Genomic DNA, 15,069 nt, shown 5'->3' with positions numbered 1-15,069 from the left:
ATTAATAGGTTTTAATGTATATTCTCAAATATTATTACAAAATTAGTTCGTCTCGTAGATTGATGAATTTAGTGAACGATACCTCGGACTCTCACCGTTATGGCGATTCTTCGGTTCCAACGGCACCTCGTCGTATAACTCTTCCTCATCTCTGTCGTTGCCCTCGCGCTCCTCTGGGTTGCCTTCTCCTCTGCGATCCCTGCTTCCTCCACGTCGTCGAGGGAAGCCGCCAAGGCGGTGGTGTAGAGCAAGTACTTGTATTGGGGCGACCGCATTGATTGCCCCGGAAAGCACTGCGACACCTTCGCCGGTCTGGGCCATCAATTTCTCTTCTGTTCTACTACCTTGCTTTAATATTCCATCACTATTGTGGATGATCTTCTTTGATTCGTTGAATTGGAATTAATAACACTCCAAGTTTCTGGGATTATGAAGATTTGCCTTTGAGCATTTGATTTGGGTGTTAAAGTTCACTCCTTGCGTATAAAAAATTTGTAGGAAGAATTCTAGATGGAGGAATTAATTAATAGTTGTTTTGTACTGACATTATGCTTGTTTAAAAAATTTGCAGAGTATTTGTGATGCCTTCTAGAATGTGCATCAATCCAACACATAACAAGAAGGGGATCCTGCACCAAAGCGGAAATCCAAATACAGATGGAATGTACAATTACTCAACTCCTGTTACATTATTTGACAAGTCACAGACATTATTTTTGTGTTTTTCTAAAACTTTAATGAAGCATTGTGCAAATTTTGTTCCTTTTTTATTTAATCAATAGCGGGTAAACTTATGCTCATATACTCTTTCATGTAGCTTTCTGCATCTTTCCCGTGGATCATATACTCTTTCTGATAGGTTGTGCAGTGGGTTCCATTCCACTTTGTCTAATGTATGTTTTGTTAATATTTAATTTCTTTAGCAATTTGACATAGCTAGATTGTCACTTTGATATCAAATCTACTTGTAACTTGAAAGATATGCACATTCCTCTCTATATTTAAAATCGAATGAAAATTTAATTGTGCAGCTGTTTTCGTGTTTTAGTTAGACTAAGAGACTGGAATCTGAGCCAGTCTTTTTGTGCAAGATACCTTAATTTTTTAGTGTATAGTGAATTTAAGAATATTAGAGATTTCATTTCAATGACTCGTATGAGATTTTTTAGTGAATTTAAGAATATTAGTGTTTTTTTTAGGTTGTGCCAGTCTTTTTGTTTTTTTTGTTGCTTCATCTATTCGTGCACTTCTGCATTGGATATATGTTGGTTTTTGTATGTGAGTGCAAACTTTGTAACAGGTACAAATTGGCATGCTCATCAAACTTTACAAACATATTCGACTCGGTGGTTGAGAACAACTATCAGCTTTTTATGGTAGAAAGATTGATTTTGGCAAGTGCCGAAACATATGTGAAAACTTACAAGGAAGATGAAGATGATCTGAGTCTAATAAATGACCCAAAGAATAACAATAAGAACTGTCAAATCCCTGTTTATACATATGGACAATGAGGGAATTGATCGATAGATTCAAGATTTGGCAAATATTCAAATATATGGTCGAACAATAAATGCGTGGGAATGGACTGCTTTAAACATCTAACAAATTGAGTTCGCATGTGGATTTCTTATCATTTTCATACGGTTAGAGAAGATTTCTAGTGATTGACTTGTATCTAAAATGTTTTTGTTTTAGTTCTTGTAATGTGTGTTGTAAAATCAAAATGATTGAGACAATAAGGGTTTTAGATGTGATGATATTGGTTCTACATCTTCCCAATGTTGCCTTGTAATGTTAAGCTAGTCTTAAAAATAATTAACCAGGCTGAGTAACGTCGAGCATGGGATGACCGGCCCGGTTCCACGAAAGTTTTCCACCGGACACCAAGGTAAATCGGGAAGGGCTCGCAGCGGGTAGCCTATAAGCCCAACATCTTTTAGTTGTGTGCCCCATTTAGAGGAAAAATTCCTGCAAATTCGTCATAGCTGGGGCTCGAGCCGTGGGTGCCTGGGTGGTAACCTAGACGCCCTGCCGCTGCACCATAGCCTCGGAGGCTCCATGATTAGGTTGATTGAACACTAATGGCGATGGGATAAATCTCGCGACTCAAAAGTATTCTTCAGCATTGCAAATATATACATTCATCAAAAATCATTAAATCAGATTTCATAACTCAAATCCTTGCTATAATATTCCTATCAAATTAACTTACTTTTAGGGTGCAAATCTTAGATTTGTCAGTATCAATACCATAAAAAAATGCGTGATTTGAGCGAACCAATTCACGACGCGATAAGGCATGCTAGAATTAGTTCAATCTTTGATATGGTGGGCAAAAATGGACTCATTGCTTGTACTCAACCTATCGAGATCATCTAATGGCAAAGATCTATTTGTTAGAGGAACTCGTCATTAACTTGTTAACTTCTTGTAATATATACAAAGAACATCTCTATCTCCAACATGGTAGTTAAATTCTAAGAGATTATTAGCTTTTTGGTTTTATGACATGTATACGAATTGCAAATATAAGTTTGTAACATTAAAAAATAATGGAAATTCTAAATTTATATGGCTTAAGTTAATTGTAAAAAAAAACTTGCACTCAATAAATTAAAACTATTATAAAGGTAAATGAATGATTCAAAAACCATAAAGATGCATTCTAAAAAAATCGATAAATTATGAGGGATAACAATTTTTTTTTCTATTACAAAAAAGAAAAATGATAGAAATTTCTCAGACTCATAAGTTTAACTGATCAAATGAGATCTAGAAATAACATCATAATTTTATCTTTTTTAAAATTCAAATACAATTTCCACTATCTATATATTCGATAACAAAAATAAATTAAACATTTATGAGAAAATTTAGTGTTTAACTCGATAATCATTTATTTATATTTATTCGATATGAATTAAATAAATAAGCTTGATTAATTCATTAAATAAATAAATAAATTTCTTAAAAACAAAGATTTTAAATTATTCAAAAATTATATTCACAAACAAAACTTGTAAACTATATTTATTAAGAAATTAGAAATTTTTAAGTTGTAAACGAAAAATATCCAACTTGAATTAGAAATTTTCATATTCAGATCAGAGGATTTTTAAGTTGTACTAGGATTGGATCGGAGTCCAGATTGACTAGGATTGGCCTAAATTTAGGATTTAATAAATCTTTTTAAAATTAAATCAAATTTTATTTTTAAAATTATGAATATCAATATTAAAGCTAGTATAATAATGATAAATTATTGAGATAACAATAAAAAAATTATAATAAAAATAAAAGGTAAAAAATTATTTTTAATTAAGTTATTCAAGTTGGTCAAATTATTTAGATTCATATTTAAAGATTTCGAATTGTATTATTCGAGTGATACAGGTGTTTTATGTGTTTTATTCCCTAAGGATTAAATGTCCTCCCTATTAGAAAGTTGTTTGATAAGTGATTTATCGGAGTAAAATCATTTTTTCTTACAAAATTAAAAAAAACACTAATTAAGTTATTTCGATTAAATTAAATAACTTAATAAAATTTTAAATTTTAATTAAATTTTTTCAAAATTTCATCTAAGAAAACATCAATTTATTCAATTCTAATTTTAAAATTTCTTATGCATTAAATTCAATTATTTTATGTGTTTTGTATTTATTTTTAAATATATAAAATTTTAAGATTTAATTTCATATATTGTAATTAATAATTTAAAATAAACTTAATTTAATATAAAAATTTAATTTAACTTGGTCGGGTGCGCCGAACCCCTACAATAGTGCAACATAAGGATGACACGCAAAGGATCCAATAGCAAGCTACTGAAATGATCCCTCCCCAAAGAAAAATTAATTTAATATCATAGTGAACCAATGGTCCACGTATCAGATATTAAACTGATAAGAACAGATACTACACTTGATCTTAGCCAAAAGGCCGAGAAAGGTATGAATGAGAAAGTGTCATAGCCTCTTCTTTTATAGCACTAGTTCCACTCCGTTAATCAAAAACAAACGATATGGGACTAAATTCTAAACCCTAAACTCTAAACTCCACCTAGTATAAAAGGTCATTACAGTTTTTTTTTGTTTGTAAATAGAGGCGAGAGTACAACTCCACCTGGTCTAAATGGCCATTAGAGTTTTTTTTAAGAAAAGGTGAAAGTACACTGCAAATCGTGATCTTTCTCACGTCTCCTTCTCCTTGGCCGCAGAAAAGAAAGGAGAGTCTTGTTGCTTGCGATTTTGTTCTGGAGGCAGTTAAGGTTTGTTGCTTCGTCGCTGCAGCTGCGTCGACAAGCAGGACATCTCCTCCGTCGATCACCCTCTCTTCGCCTCGTTCCCTCATCAACTAATCAAATTCTTCGGCGAAGCTGTTTGTGGGTTTGATCCCCCGATTCACTCGGCTCATTACTAGTCAATTTCAGATGTCGATCCTATAGGAAATGGGAACGTTGGAACATGTCCACGTTCCCCACTACTCTTAATGGAAAAGTCCATTATATCCTTGGGTTATTTTCCTTAATAAGGAGTGCATCCAAGGATCATGGGGAACGATTCACAGTGTAGAGAAAGAGACAACAAGAGAGTGAGAACATTTGAGACGGTGGGATTTGGTTCGTGGAATTATGGAGAGCTTTCCGATCCTATGATTGCTCTTCTGACAGCTAGTCCAATTGTCGCAGATTGTAGATCTGTGGGAGATCGTTGTAAGTGTTTACCATTTTAATTCGTTTTGATTCATGCATTTAGAGTATCAACAATGGTATCAGAGCACATAGTTAGATATAAATGCATGACAAATCTCCTGTTTAAAATTGCTACCCCTTCCTTTTGCTCTTGTTTGCTGCCGCTCCGATCGATTTAGTTTCCTGTTGCCAACACATGGAAAGATAGTGTCCATGTTGCGAACTTCCCCAATTGTCGACGTCGTAGGCCTTGAGGGACACCCACGGAGTTTGCCTCTAATTTGGGCGGTGGCTGTGCTCATGGCCGCCACTTGCAGAGGCCTTGCGTCGTTAGCATCGGAGGGCTATCGCCAAAGACTTCCCCTGGTTTCTGGGCACTAACATTTTTTTTGCATGTTTTAGTGTGTGCGAGATCAAAGGAAAACTTTTTCTCATAGTAAAAAGTCTTATTCCAATCAATAACCAAGTCACCATTGCCAGCAAGCCCTCTTTTCAATTTTCAGACATGATCAATCGTACTGTCACATATTTTGAGGAGGAATTCTCAATTCATGCATCTTACTCTTGAGGTTTTGGTGGTTCTCATTTGATATGTTGGGTTCATCCTATTGAACTCGTTTTGTTTCTTTTATATCTACTTGCAATAGCCTGGAGGGATGAGATGTGGAAAGTCAATCTTACTTTGGCCTTTGTGCTTCCTTCTCCCATTGCAAAATATATTAAAGAACTTTGTTGCCTACTTTCCCAACTCTGTTGCTTCCTGGTATGAAAGCGCCTTAACATGTTAGTTAATCTAACCCGCAAGCTAATCACCCCTCGAGTTATTCTCCTATAGTTTGGGCCCTCCGTAGACCGTAGGGTTAGGGTTTTCCCATGGTCTTTCATTTGGCCTGTTCTTTCAGTGATCTATTTATCAGTTTGACTGAACGAGCCTATTTATCCAAAGCATTGGTCTGGAGTTAGTTCATGATCATCGAGATGGTAACAACATTGTGCTCTCGGTACACATCCCAAGCGTGCCCTATCATTCTGCCCTCGTTGCATATCCCAAGCGTGCCGGATAGAGCAGTAAATGAACCAATGGTTCAAAAATAAGTTTGGTGCTCAATTTAATATGGAATTATTTATGTTCGTTCAATACAACACAATTTTAATTAATTGGACATGCTTCAAAAACTTATGAATAAATTTGAACAAATATATTGGTGCATAATGATCATCAATAACTTTTTTATAAACATGTTAAATTAATAAAATAAAATAATTAAATTTAATAAATAATTATATAAGTTTCAAACAATAAATAAGTTTGTTCTTGTGTGATAGTACAACGGTAGGGCACTTTTATAGTTTCCCAAATATTTAAGGATCGAGTTTAAATCTCGTTGAATTAACGGATGAAATTTCTCTAATGGACGATTGATCTAAGAACATTGGATTGATGGACCGGTGGAAAATGTTTATGGCTGGATTGACCATCCCAGGATTAGTTAGTGAAAGTTGAATTCTTGATACCAATTCAATTGAGAACTTGATAACATTTAAACAAACCAACCTCAAGCCTAACTGGAATTAAACTCTACCCCACGATGTAGCCAAATTGGTATTCGGATGATACAAGTGTTTTTCCTGTTTTATTCCCAACAGATTAATTAAATGTCCTCCCTATTATAGAAAGTTGTTTGGTACGTGATTTATCTTTCTTGGGAGGAGTAAAATCATTTTTTCTTACCAAATTAAAAAAAACCACACTAATTAAGTTATTTCGATTAAATTGAATAACCTAATAAAATTTTAATTAAATTATTTCAAAATTTCATCTAAGAAAACATCAATTTATTCAATTCTAATTTTAAAATTTCTTATTCAATAAATGAAAAATAACAATTTAATCAATAAAAAAATTCAATTATTTTTATGTGTTTTGTATTTATTTTTAAATATATAAAATTTTAAGAATTAATTTCTTGCACTATAATTAATAATTTAAAAAAACTTAATTTAATATAAAATTTTAATTTATCTTGGTCGGGTGCGTCAAACCCCTACAATAGTGCAACACAGGGATGACACGCAAAGGATCCAATAGCAAGCTACTGTAATGATCCCTCCACAAAATAAAAATTAATTTAATATCATAGTGAACCAATGGTCCACGTATCAGATATTAAACTGATAAGAACAGATACTACACTTGATCTTAGCCAAAAGGCCGAGAAAGGTATGAATGAGAAAGTGTCATAGCCTCTTCTTTTATAGCACTAGTTCCACTCCGTCAATCAAAAACAAATGATATGGGACTAAATTCTAAACCCTAAACTCTAAACTCCACCTAGTATAAAAGGTCATTACAGTTTTTTTGTTTGTAAATAGAGGCGAGAGTACAACTCCACCTGGTATAAATGGCCATTAGAGTTTTTTTTTAAGAAGAGGCGAGAGTACACTGCAAACCGTGATCTTTCTCACGTCTCCTTCTCCTTGGCCACAGAAAATAAAGGAGAGTCTTGTTGCTTGTGATTTTGTTCTGGAGGCAGTTAAGGTTTGTTGCTTCGCCGCTGCAGCTGCGTCGACAAGCAGGACATCTCCTCCGTCGGTCAACCTCTCTCCGCCTCGCTCCCTCGTAAGCTGATCAAATTCTTTGCCTAAGGTGTCTGTAGGTTTGATCCCCCGATTCGCTCGGCTCATCACTAGTTGGCTTCAGATGTCGATCCTATAGGAAATGGGAACGTAGGAGCATGCCCACATTCCCCACTACAATTAATGGAAAAGTCTATTATATCCTTGAGTTATTTTCATTTATAAGGGATGCGTCCAAGGATCATGGCGGATGATTCACAGTGTTGAGAAAGAGACAACGAGAGAGTGAGAAGAATATCTGAGACGGTGAGATTTGGTTCGTGGAATTGTGGAGAGCTTTCCAATCCTATGATTGCTCTTCCGGCAGCAAGTCCAATCGTCGTCGATTGTAGATCTGTGGGAGATTGTTGTAAGTGTTTACCATTTTAATTCGTTTTGATTCGTGCATTTAGAGTATCAACAATGGTATCATAGCACATAGTTAGTTATAAATGCATGACAAATCTCCTGCTTAAAATTTCGACCACCCCTTCCTTTTGCTCTCTTTTCCTACCGCTCCGATCGATTTTGTTGCCTGCTGCCAACACATGGAAAGATAGCGTCCATGTCACAAACTTCCCCAATTGCCGATGTCGTAGGCCTTGAGGAACACCCACAAAGTTTGCTCTGATATTGGCCGGTGGTTGTGCTCATGGCTGCCACTCGCAGAGGCTTTGCGTCATTAGCGTCGGAGGGCTATCGCCAAAGACTTCCCCTGGTTTCTGGTCACTAACATTTTTTTTTGCTTGTTTTAGTGTGTGCGAGATCAAAGGAAAACTTTTTCTCATAGTAAAAAGTCTTATTCCAATCAATAACCATGTAACCATTGCCAGCATGCCCTCTTTTCAATTTTCAAACATAATCAATCGTATTGTCAAATATTTTGAGGAGGAAGTCTCAATTCATGCATCTTACTCTTGAGGTTTTGGTGGTTCTCATTTGCTATGCTGAGTTCATCCTATTGAACTCGTTTTGTTTCTTTTATATCTACTTGCAATAGCCTGTAGGGATGAGATGTGGAATGTCAATCTTAGTTTGGCCTTTGTGCTTCCTTCTCCCATTGCAAAATATATTAAAGAACTTTGTTGCCTACTTTCCCAACTCTGTTGCATCCAGGTATGAAAGCGCCTTAACATGTTAGTTAATCTAACCCATAAGCTAATCACCCCTCGAGTTATTCTCCTATAGTTTGGGCCCTCCATAGACCGTAGGGTTAGGGTTTTCCCATGGTCTTTCATTTGGCATGTTCTTTCAGTGTGACCGAACAATTTACTTGTCAGTTTGACTGAGCGAGACTATTTATCCAAAGCATTGGTCTGGAGTTGGTTCAAGATCATCGAGATGGTATCAACATTGTGCTCTCGGTATATATCCCAAGAGTGCCCTATCATTGTGCCCTCGTTGCATATCCCAAGCATGCCAGATAAGGCGGTAAATGAACCAATGGTTCAAAAATAAGGTTGGTGTTCAATTTAATATGAAATTATTTATGTGCGTTCAATACAACACTATTTTAACTAATTGAACATGCTTCAAAAATTTATGAATAAATTTGAACAAGTATATTGGTTAATAATGATCATCAATAACTTGTTTATAAACATATTAAATAAAATAAAATAATTGAATTTAATAAATAATTGAATAAGTTTCAAACAATAAATAAGGTTGTTCTTGTGTAATAGTACCATGATAGGACACTTTTAGTTTCCCAAATATTTAAGGATCGAGTTTAAATCTCGGTGAATTAACAGATGAATTTTCCCTAATGGACGATTGATCTAAGAACATTGGATTGATGGACCGGTGGAAAATTTTTATGGCTGGATTGACCATCCCAGGATTAGTCAGCGAAAGTTGAGTACTTGATACCAATTCAATTGAGAACTTGATAACATTTAAACGAACCAACCTCAAGCCAAACTTGAACCAAACTCTACCCCCACGGTGTAGCCAAATTGGTATTCGAGTGATACAGGTGTTTTACATGTTTTATTCCCTAAGGATTAAATGTCCTCCCTATTAGAAAGTTGTTTGGTATGTGTTTTATCTTTCTTGGGCGGAGTAAAATCCTTTTTTCTTACCAAATTAAAAAAATAAACCACACTAATTATGTTATTTCAATTCAATTGAATAACTTAATAAATTTAAAATTTTAATTAAATTATTTCACAATTTCATCTAAGAAAACATCAATTTATTCAATTCTAATTTTAAAATTTCGTATTCATTAACAAAAAAATAATAATTAAATCGGTAAAAAATTCAAATTTTTTATTTGTTTTGTATATATTTTAAAATATTTAAAATTTTAGATTTAATTTCATGCATTGTAATTAATAATTTAAAAATAAACTTAATTTAAAATTTTAATTTAACTTGGTCAGGTGTGTCAAACCCTTGCAATAGTGCAACACAGGGATGACACGTCAAGGATCCAATAGCAAGCTATAATGATCCCTCCCAAAACAAAAATTAATTTAATATCATAGTGAACCAATGGTCCACATATCAGATATTAAACTAATAAGAACAGATACTACACTTGATCTTAGCCAAAAGGCCGAGAAAGGTATGAATAAGAAAGTGTCATAGCCTCTTCTTTTATAGCACTAGTTCCACTCCGTCAATCAAAAACAAAAGATATGGGACTAAATTCTAAACCCTAACATGTAAACTCCATCTAGTATAAAAGGTCATTGCAGTTTTTTTTTGTTTGTAAATAGAGGCGAGAGTACAACTCCACCTGGTCTAAATGACCATTAGAGTTTTTTTTTTCAGAAGAGGCGAGAGTACACTACAAACCGTGATCTTTCTCATGTCTCCTTCTCCTTGGCCGCGGAAAAGAAAGGAGAGTCTTGTTGCTTGCGATTTTGTTATGGAGCTAGTTAAGGTTTGTTGCTTCGCCGCTGCAGCTGCGTCGACGAGCAGGGCCTCTCGTCCGTCTGTCACCCTCTCTCCATCTCACTCCCTCATAAGCTGTTCAAATTTTTCACCGAAGCTGTCTGTGTAAAATACCGAAAATAGGCGAATATTAATAAGGGAATTTTCCGAAATTTTTAGAAATTTTTCGAGAATTTTTCGAAACTCGTACGGACGAGTTAACGGGGATAAAATTTGGGTTCCGGGAAAGCCTGTTTAGGCTACCCTATTTTTAGTGAGGAAATGTTTATATTTCCTTTTCTTTTTATATTTCTTTTGCTTTTAATTATTTTTATCGTCGTTTCTCCTTTCCCTTGTGTCGCGCGCCCGAAGCCTTCTCCCCTTGCCCTAACCGGCGCCGACGCCGAGCGGTTATCTCGCAATTTAGAGACGCGGCTGAGAGTTCTTGGCATCCTATGCTTCTCTTCCATTTCCTTCTCGAGCCGCCGCTCTTCCTCGCCTCACATCGAGACCCCCTTCCTCCTCCCTATCCAAGCGCCGGCGACGTGCGAGCACAGCCCTAGCGCCGGCCACCGCGTGCCCTAGCCGAGCCCTGCCGACGCCGCTGCCCTCTCTGGACCGGAGCAGCGCCAGCTGTGCCCTAGATTGGATTGTGTCGCCACCGAGTTTGCTTTTCCGCCACCGACCCAGCGCTGCCGCCGGCCTTCCTCAGCCCTAGAGCCCTATCTCCGATCGCCGAGCAGAGCAGGTCCCTTTATTCTATCTTAGCCCTGTGCCCTAGCCGTCCGACATCTCCTGGTACAGCCGAGTCTTCACCCGATCTGCCCTAGATATGTCGAAGACTTCCCGGGTTGTGCTTAGCTCTACCCATTGTAGCCACTATCAACCACTTCATCTTTGGGTAAGATTTGATTTGAGTCTATGGCTTGGAGGTCTCGGCTGAAGAATTAGGAATCTGTTGAGGTGAGTTTGGAAAGATGAATTTGAAGATTTTGATGGTTTGAGCTATTGGTATTACTTTTGTTATGTAAGCATAGGGCTAATTATATTAAATCCTGTGTAGACCTTATATGGTGACTTCCTTTGCAGACATTGCTGGAGAGAGCACTAACCGCTGTGATCTTCCTTTTGTTTGATCCAGAGGTAAGGCTTAATGAATACAATCAAATATGTTGGTTGATTTTGATTGATGGTGTAATTAGGGTTAATGAAACTAACCCTAGATGGTTGATGGATTAGGAATTTGTTTAGCTATTTGTTTATACTTAGCTAAATTGTAAGATTTATCACAGGACCTTGATGCGAGACGAGTTTCTCGACGTCCGGATTTGGACAGATTGGACCATTTCTATTGGAGGCGGGTACTTTTGACTTATGTCATTTGATATACATAGTAGTGAATTTAACAAGTTGCATTAATTATGTTCCTTATTTATTTCGGTTAGTCACTACCCAATACCTGTTATATGATTGATTGATTGCTTGTTTTGCATCTCATGTATACTTTACCTGCTTATACATGTTTATAGGGGTAGTGATATACCATGCTTCACCATGTTCAGGACCTAGGTTTTATACCTTCTGTGTACCTTTGATTTGAGTTGATTCGTTGACCTATGATGCACTTTTATATATATATGGATTAGATCAGGATATTTTGTGGTTAATGTCATGCACCATTTGCATGATTACATGCTGTGCGATAGACCGCTCCATTATTATTGAGCACATCGCCAGTTACATGGATTTGCACACACCACCACTCATGGGTTAGTGGTCGATTCAGGTAGAGTGTGTTGCAGTAGGGACTCTGTTAGGCACCGTTGGTCCGCTCATGGGTAGTGTGACACAACGTGTTATCCGGCAGGGATTCCTCCCCGTCATTGTGTACCGGGAGTTGAGAGCATTGCGCTCCCCCATTTATGATTTGGGGTAGGAGGATAGGTGTACTCCGACAGCATCCCATCCACTCGGTCACTCATCAGGAGTAGTGACGACAGAGTGCACGGTTGTCACAGCCCTACCCACTCGGCCTCACTATTGTGTGGGATGATCGACTGGTGTCAGGGGTGACGAGGCCGCATCATTGGCATCATATGCATGATGCATTTATTGCTTGTGTTTGTGTTTGCTGCATTTATATGCTGCATATTGTTTGGATACCTATGTTTGACATGCATACAGGATTTTCATATCACTCGGACTGTTTGTCCTTATACCCAAGTCCTGGTTAGTACAGTTTCTCTCCTGTTTACTTCAGATGCATTTTTTATCCTTCTTATATCAGGAGACTGTACGCATGATTAGTGCTAGGTGTTATTTCCTTACTTTGTATATCAGTTGTACCTGCTGAGTGTTGGACTCACCCCGCCTCCATTGTTGTTATTTTTCAGGTTGATGCTGTCAGGAGAGAGTTCCAGTTGCTAGTCCCCTGCAAACCACAAGCTGTTTTTGTCTTTTGGTTTGTTATTTAGACTGTGTTAGACTTATTCTATTTGAGGATTTGGATATTGTATGGATTCGTATGATCGATGGATTTTTGTATGGTTTAGATTTGTTCTACTACATGCCTGCCTAGACGGAAGAAGAGGTAAGTTGATCTTATCGTCGGATTTGAGCTTTACGAGTGTAGCTGAGTAGGGTTGATTTCGAGTCAGGGTATTATTATTCTGTTTACTTATTATATAAACTGCGTGGGTGATTGTTTATTTACTGTTATTATTCCAGCCACATGTGGCTGAGGTATATGGATATGTAGAAAGTTTCAGATTGTCCGCCGTACAGGGGAGATGCTGCCGAAATTTCTTCGGACAGGGACTCCTCCGGGGCGTGACAATTTATTTGGTATCAGAGCCAAGTTTGCGAGTCAAACTGGGCATTTTTGGATTTTCATTGTGGTTATGTTTCGGATTTCCGTTTCGGATTTATATGAATTTTCGGCGATTTTCTCGTTCGGAATTTTGAGGTTAAGTTGGGGACTGGACAGCGACGGAACATCTCCAGATGGCAATTAGGTATGATGTTTATTTTATGATTGTTATATTGGTAGTAATATCTTTAATATAACTTAACAGATATGAGGAGATCTACGAGTATTGCGGCGAGACGTGGTGCTGGACGACCACGTGCGAGGACCACGGGATCTCTGGATATGCCAGAGATGCCTACTATTGATAAGCCTGTCAGTCAGGGACAGACTCAGCATACTACGAGCGCGTCGGGCTCTCAGACCCCGATGACTCCTATAGAGGTACCTACCTCGGTTATGCCGAGTGTACCTATCCCTACTGTAGTTCCGGTACCATCAGGGGTAGCATTGGCGTTCCCGATATCTGCTCCAGCGCAGCCTACAGCGTATTCAGTACCACCGCCACCTGGACCTACAATGTACCCGACACCAGTGGCACCTGTGCTTCCAGTGCCTACAGTAGCAGCAGCGGCTCCACATCTAGTACCGTTTCCTACCGTACCTCCAGCTGCGGCCACTTTTATTCACCCGGCAGTACCACCGACGACTTATGCTCCAGTTTATTCAGCAGCACCGGGAGTACCTCCTCCGGTTTATTCCGCGGTACCACTTGTAGCACCAGTTCCTACAGCCGTCCCGACACAGCTCACTGATATTGTCGCAGCACGAGCTAGGATTCCAGCATTGGCTGAGTCGATGAAGACTCGATTCACTCTTTTCCGAGGAGACCTCGATCCGGGTATGGCCCTATCATGGATAGAGACTATGGAGCAGACTTTCTTCTACATGGCTTGCTCCGAGTGGGAGAAAGCAGAGCTGGCCGCTTTCCACTTACGGGATGAGGCTAACGCCTAGTGGATTACTCAACGTTCTATTATCGGCGAGCGGAACGTCACTTGGACCAGGTTCAGAGAGGCTTTTGAGAGCCGTTTCTTTCCACTATCATATCAAATGGCTCGCCGACAGGATTTCATGTGTCTGCGTCAAAATAATCGCACGGTGACAGAGTATAATACTGAATTCAACCGGTTGGCTAAGTTTTGTCCAGAGTTAGTTGCGGAGGACAGATCTCGCATGATGCAGTTTATACAGGGACTGGATGGTTATCTGCAAGTAAGGCTTGCCGGTTTAGGGATCGTATCTTACTCTAATGCACTGGATCGAGCTTTGATGATAGAGTTAGCTCAGCAGAGAGCCTTTCCGGACAGGAAAAGGAAGCATACGGGTCAGGCATCCGAACAGATCCAGCAAACACCGGCGACAGGACAGCAACAGAGTAGTCGCAGTCGGTCAGGTCAGGGTACTTCTGGGGTATCTCGTAGGCCTCAGAAGTCAGGGCGATTTTCTTCAGGACGTTCCCGATTTTCTCAGCAGAACCGGCAACCACCTTCCAGCGATACTCACTATTTCAGATGTAGGTCCAGAGATCACCTTACCCCAGCTTGCTCTCTGGGACAGCCAGTTTGCTTTTATTGCAAACGCCTGGGCACCAGAGCCGAGATTGTCAGCTGAAGGCTCAGCACACGGGTTCCGGAGGGTCAGGTCAGAGGGGACAGTCTAGTCAGTCAGGGGCATATCGAGGAGGGCAGAAAGCCCAGTGTTCACATCGTCAGCAGGGGACAGTTTCACCTGCAGCAGCAGCATTTGGCATACTTGGACAGGAGTACTCCAGTGCTTCCATAGCACCCCAGAGTTCTGTTCCAGGACCTTATTATCCGACGCATGGGCAGTATCAGATGCAGCCTCAGCCTCTAGGCCAGTACCAGACTCAGTCCCAGCCAGCTGCACAGTATCAGTCACCGTCCTCTCAGTCTTATCTGGCACATTATCCAGCACCGTCTCAGTGGCAGGCTTCTACCCAGTCGCAGCAGCCTCTGGCAGCGTTACCACCTCCTCCTCCGCCAGA

At 38.7% G+C, this 15,069-nt stretch overlaps 3 non-coding genes across 3 annotated transcripts; all 3 read right to left on the bottom strand.

The window, feature by feature from the left end:
- Positions 1–3,761: 3,761 nt before the first annotated feature.
- Positions 3,762–3,958, bottom strand: LOC122049865. The gene has a single exon (XR_006131115.1). It is a non-coding gene; the product is annotated as a U2 spliceosomal RNA (small nuclear RNA).
- Positions 3,959–6,723: 2,765 nt separating this feature from the next.
- On the bottom strand, positions 6,724–6,921 carry LOC122049853. Its single transcript, XR_006131107.1, has one exon. It is a non-coding gene; the product is annotated as a U2 spliceosomal RNA (small nuclear RNA).
- Positions 6,922–9,694: 2,773 nt separating this feature from the next.
- LOC122049923 lies at positions 9,695–9,888 on the bottom strand. The gene has a single exon (XR_006131164.1). It is a non-coding gene; the product is annotated as a U2 spliceosomal RNA (small nuclear RNA).
- Positions 9,889–15,069: the final 5,181 nt, after the last annotated feature.

This window comes from Zingiber officinale, chromosome 2B (assembly GCF_018446385.1).
Source record: "Zingiber officinale cultivar Zhangliang chromosome 2B, Zo_v1.1, whole genome shotgun sequence".
NCBI classification, from domain to species: domain Eukaryota; kingdom Viridiplantae; phylum Streptophyta; class Magnoliopsida; order Zingiberales; family Zingiberaceae; genus Zingiber; species Zingiber officinale.
Note: the sequence above shows the minus strand (reverse complement) of the source record. Positions and strands in the feature narration are given on the sequence as shown.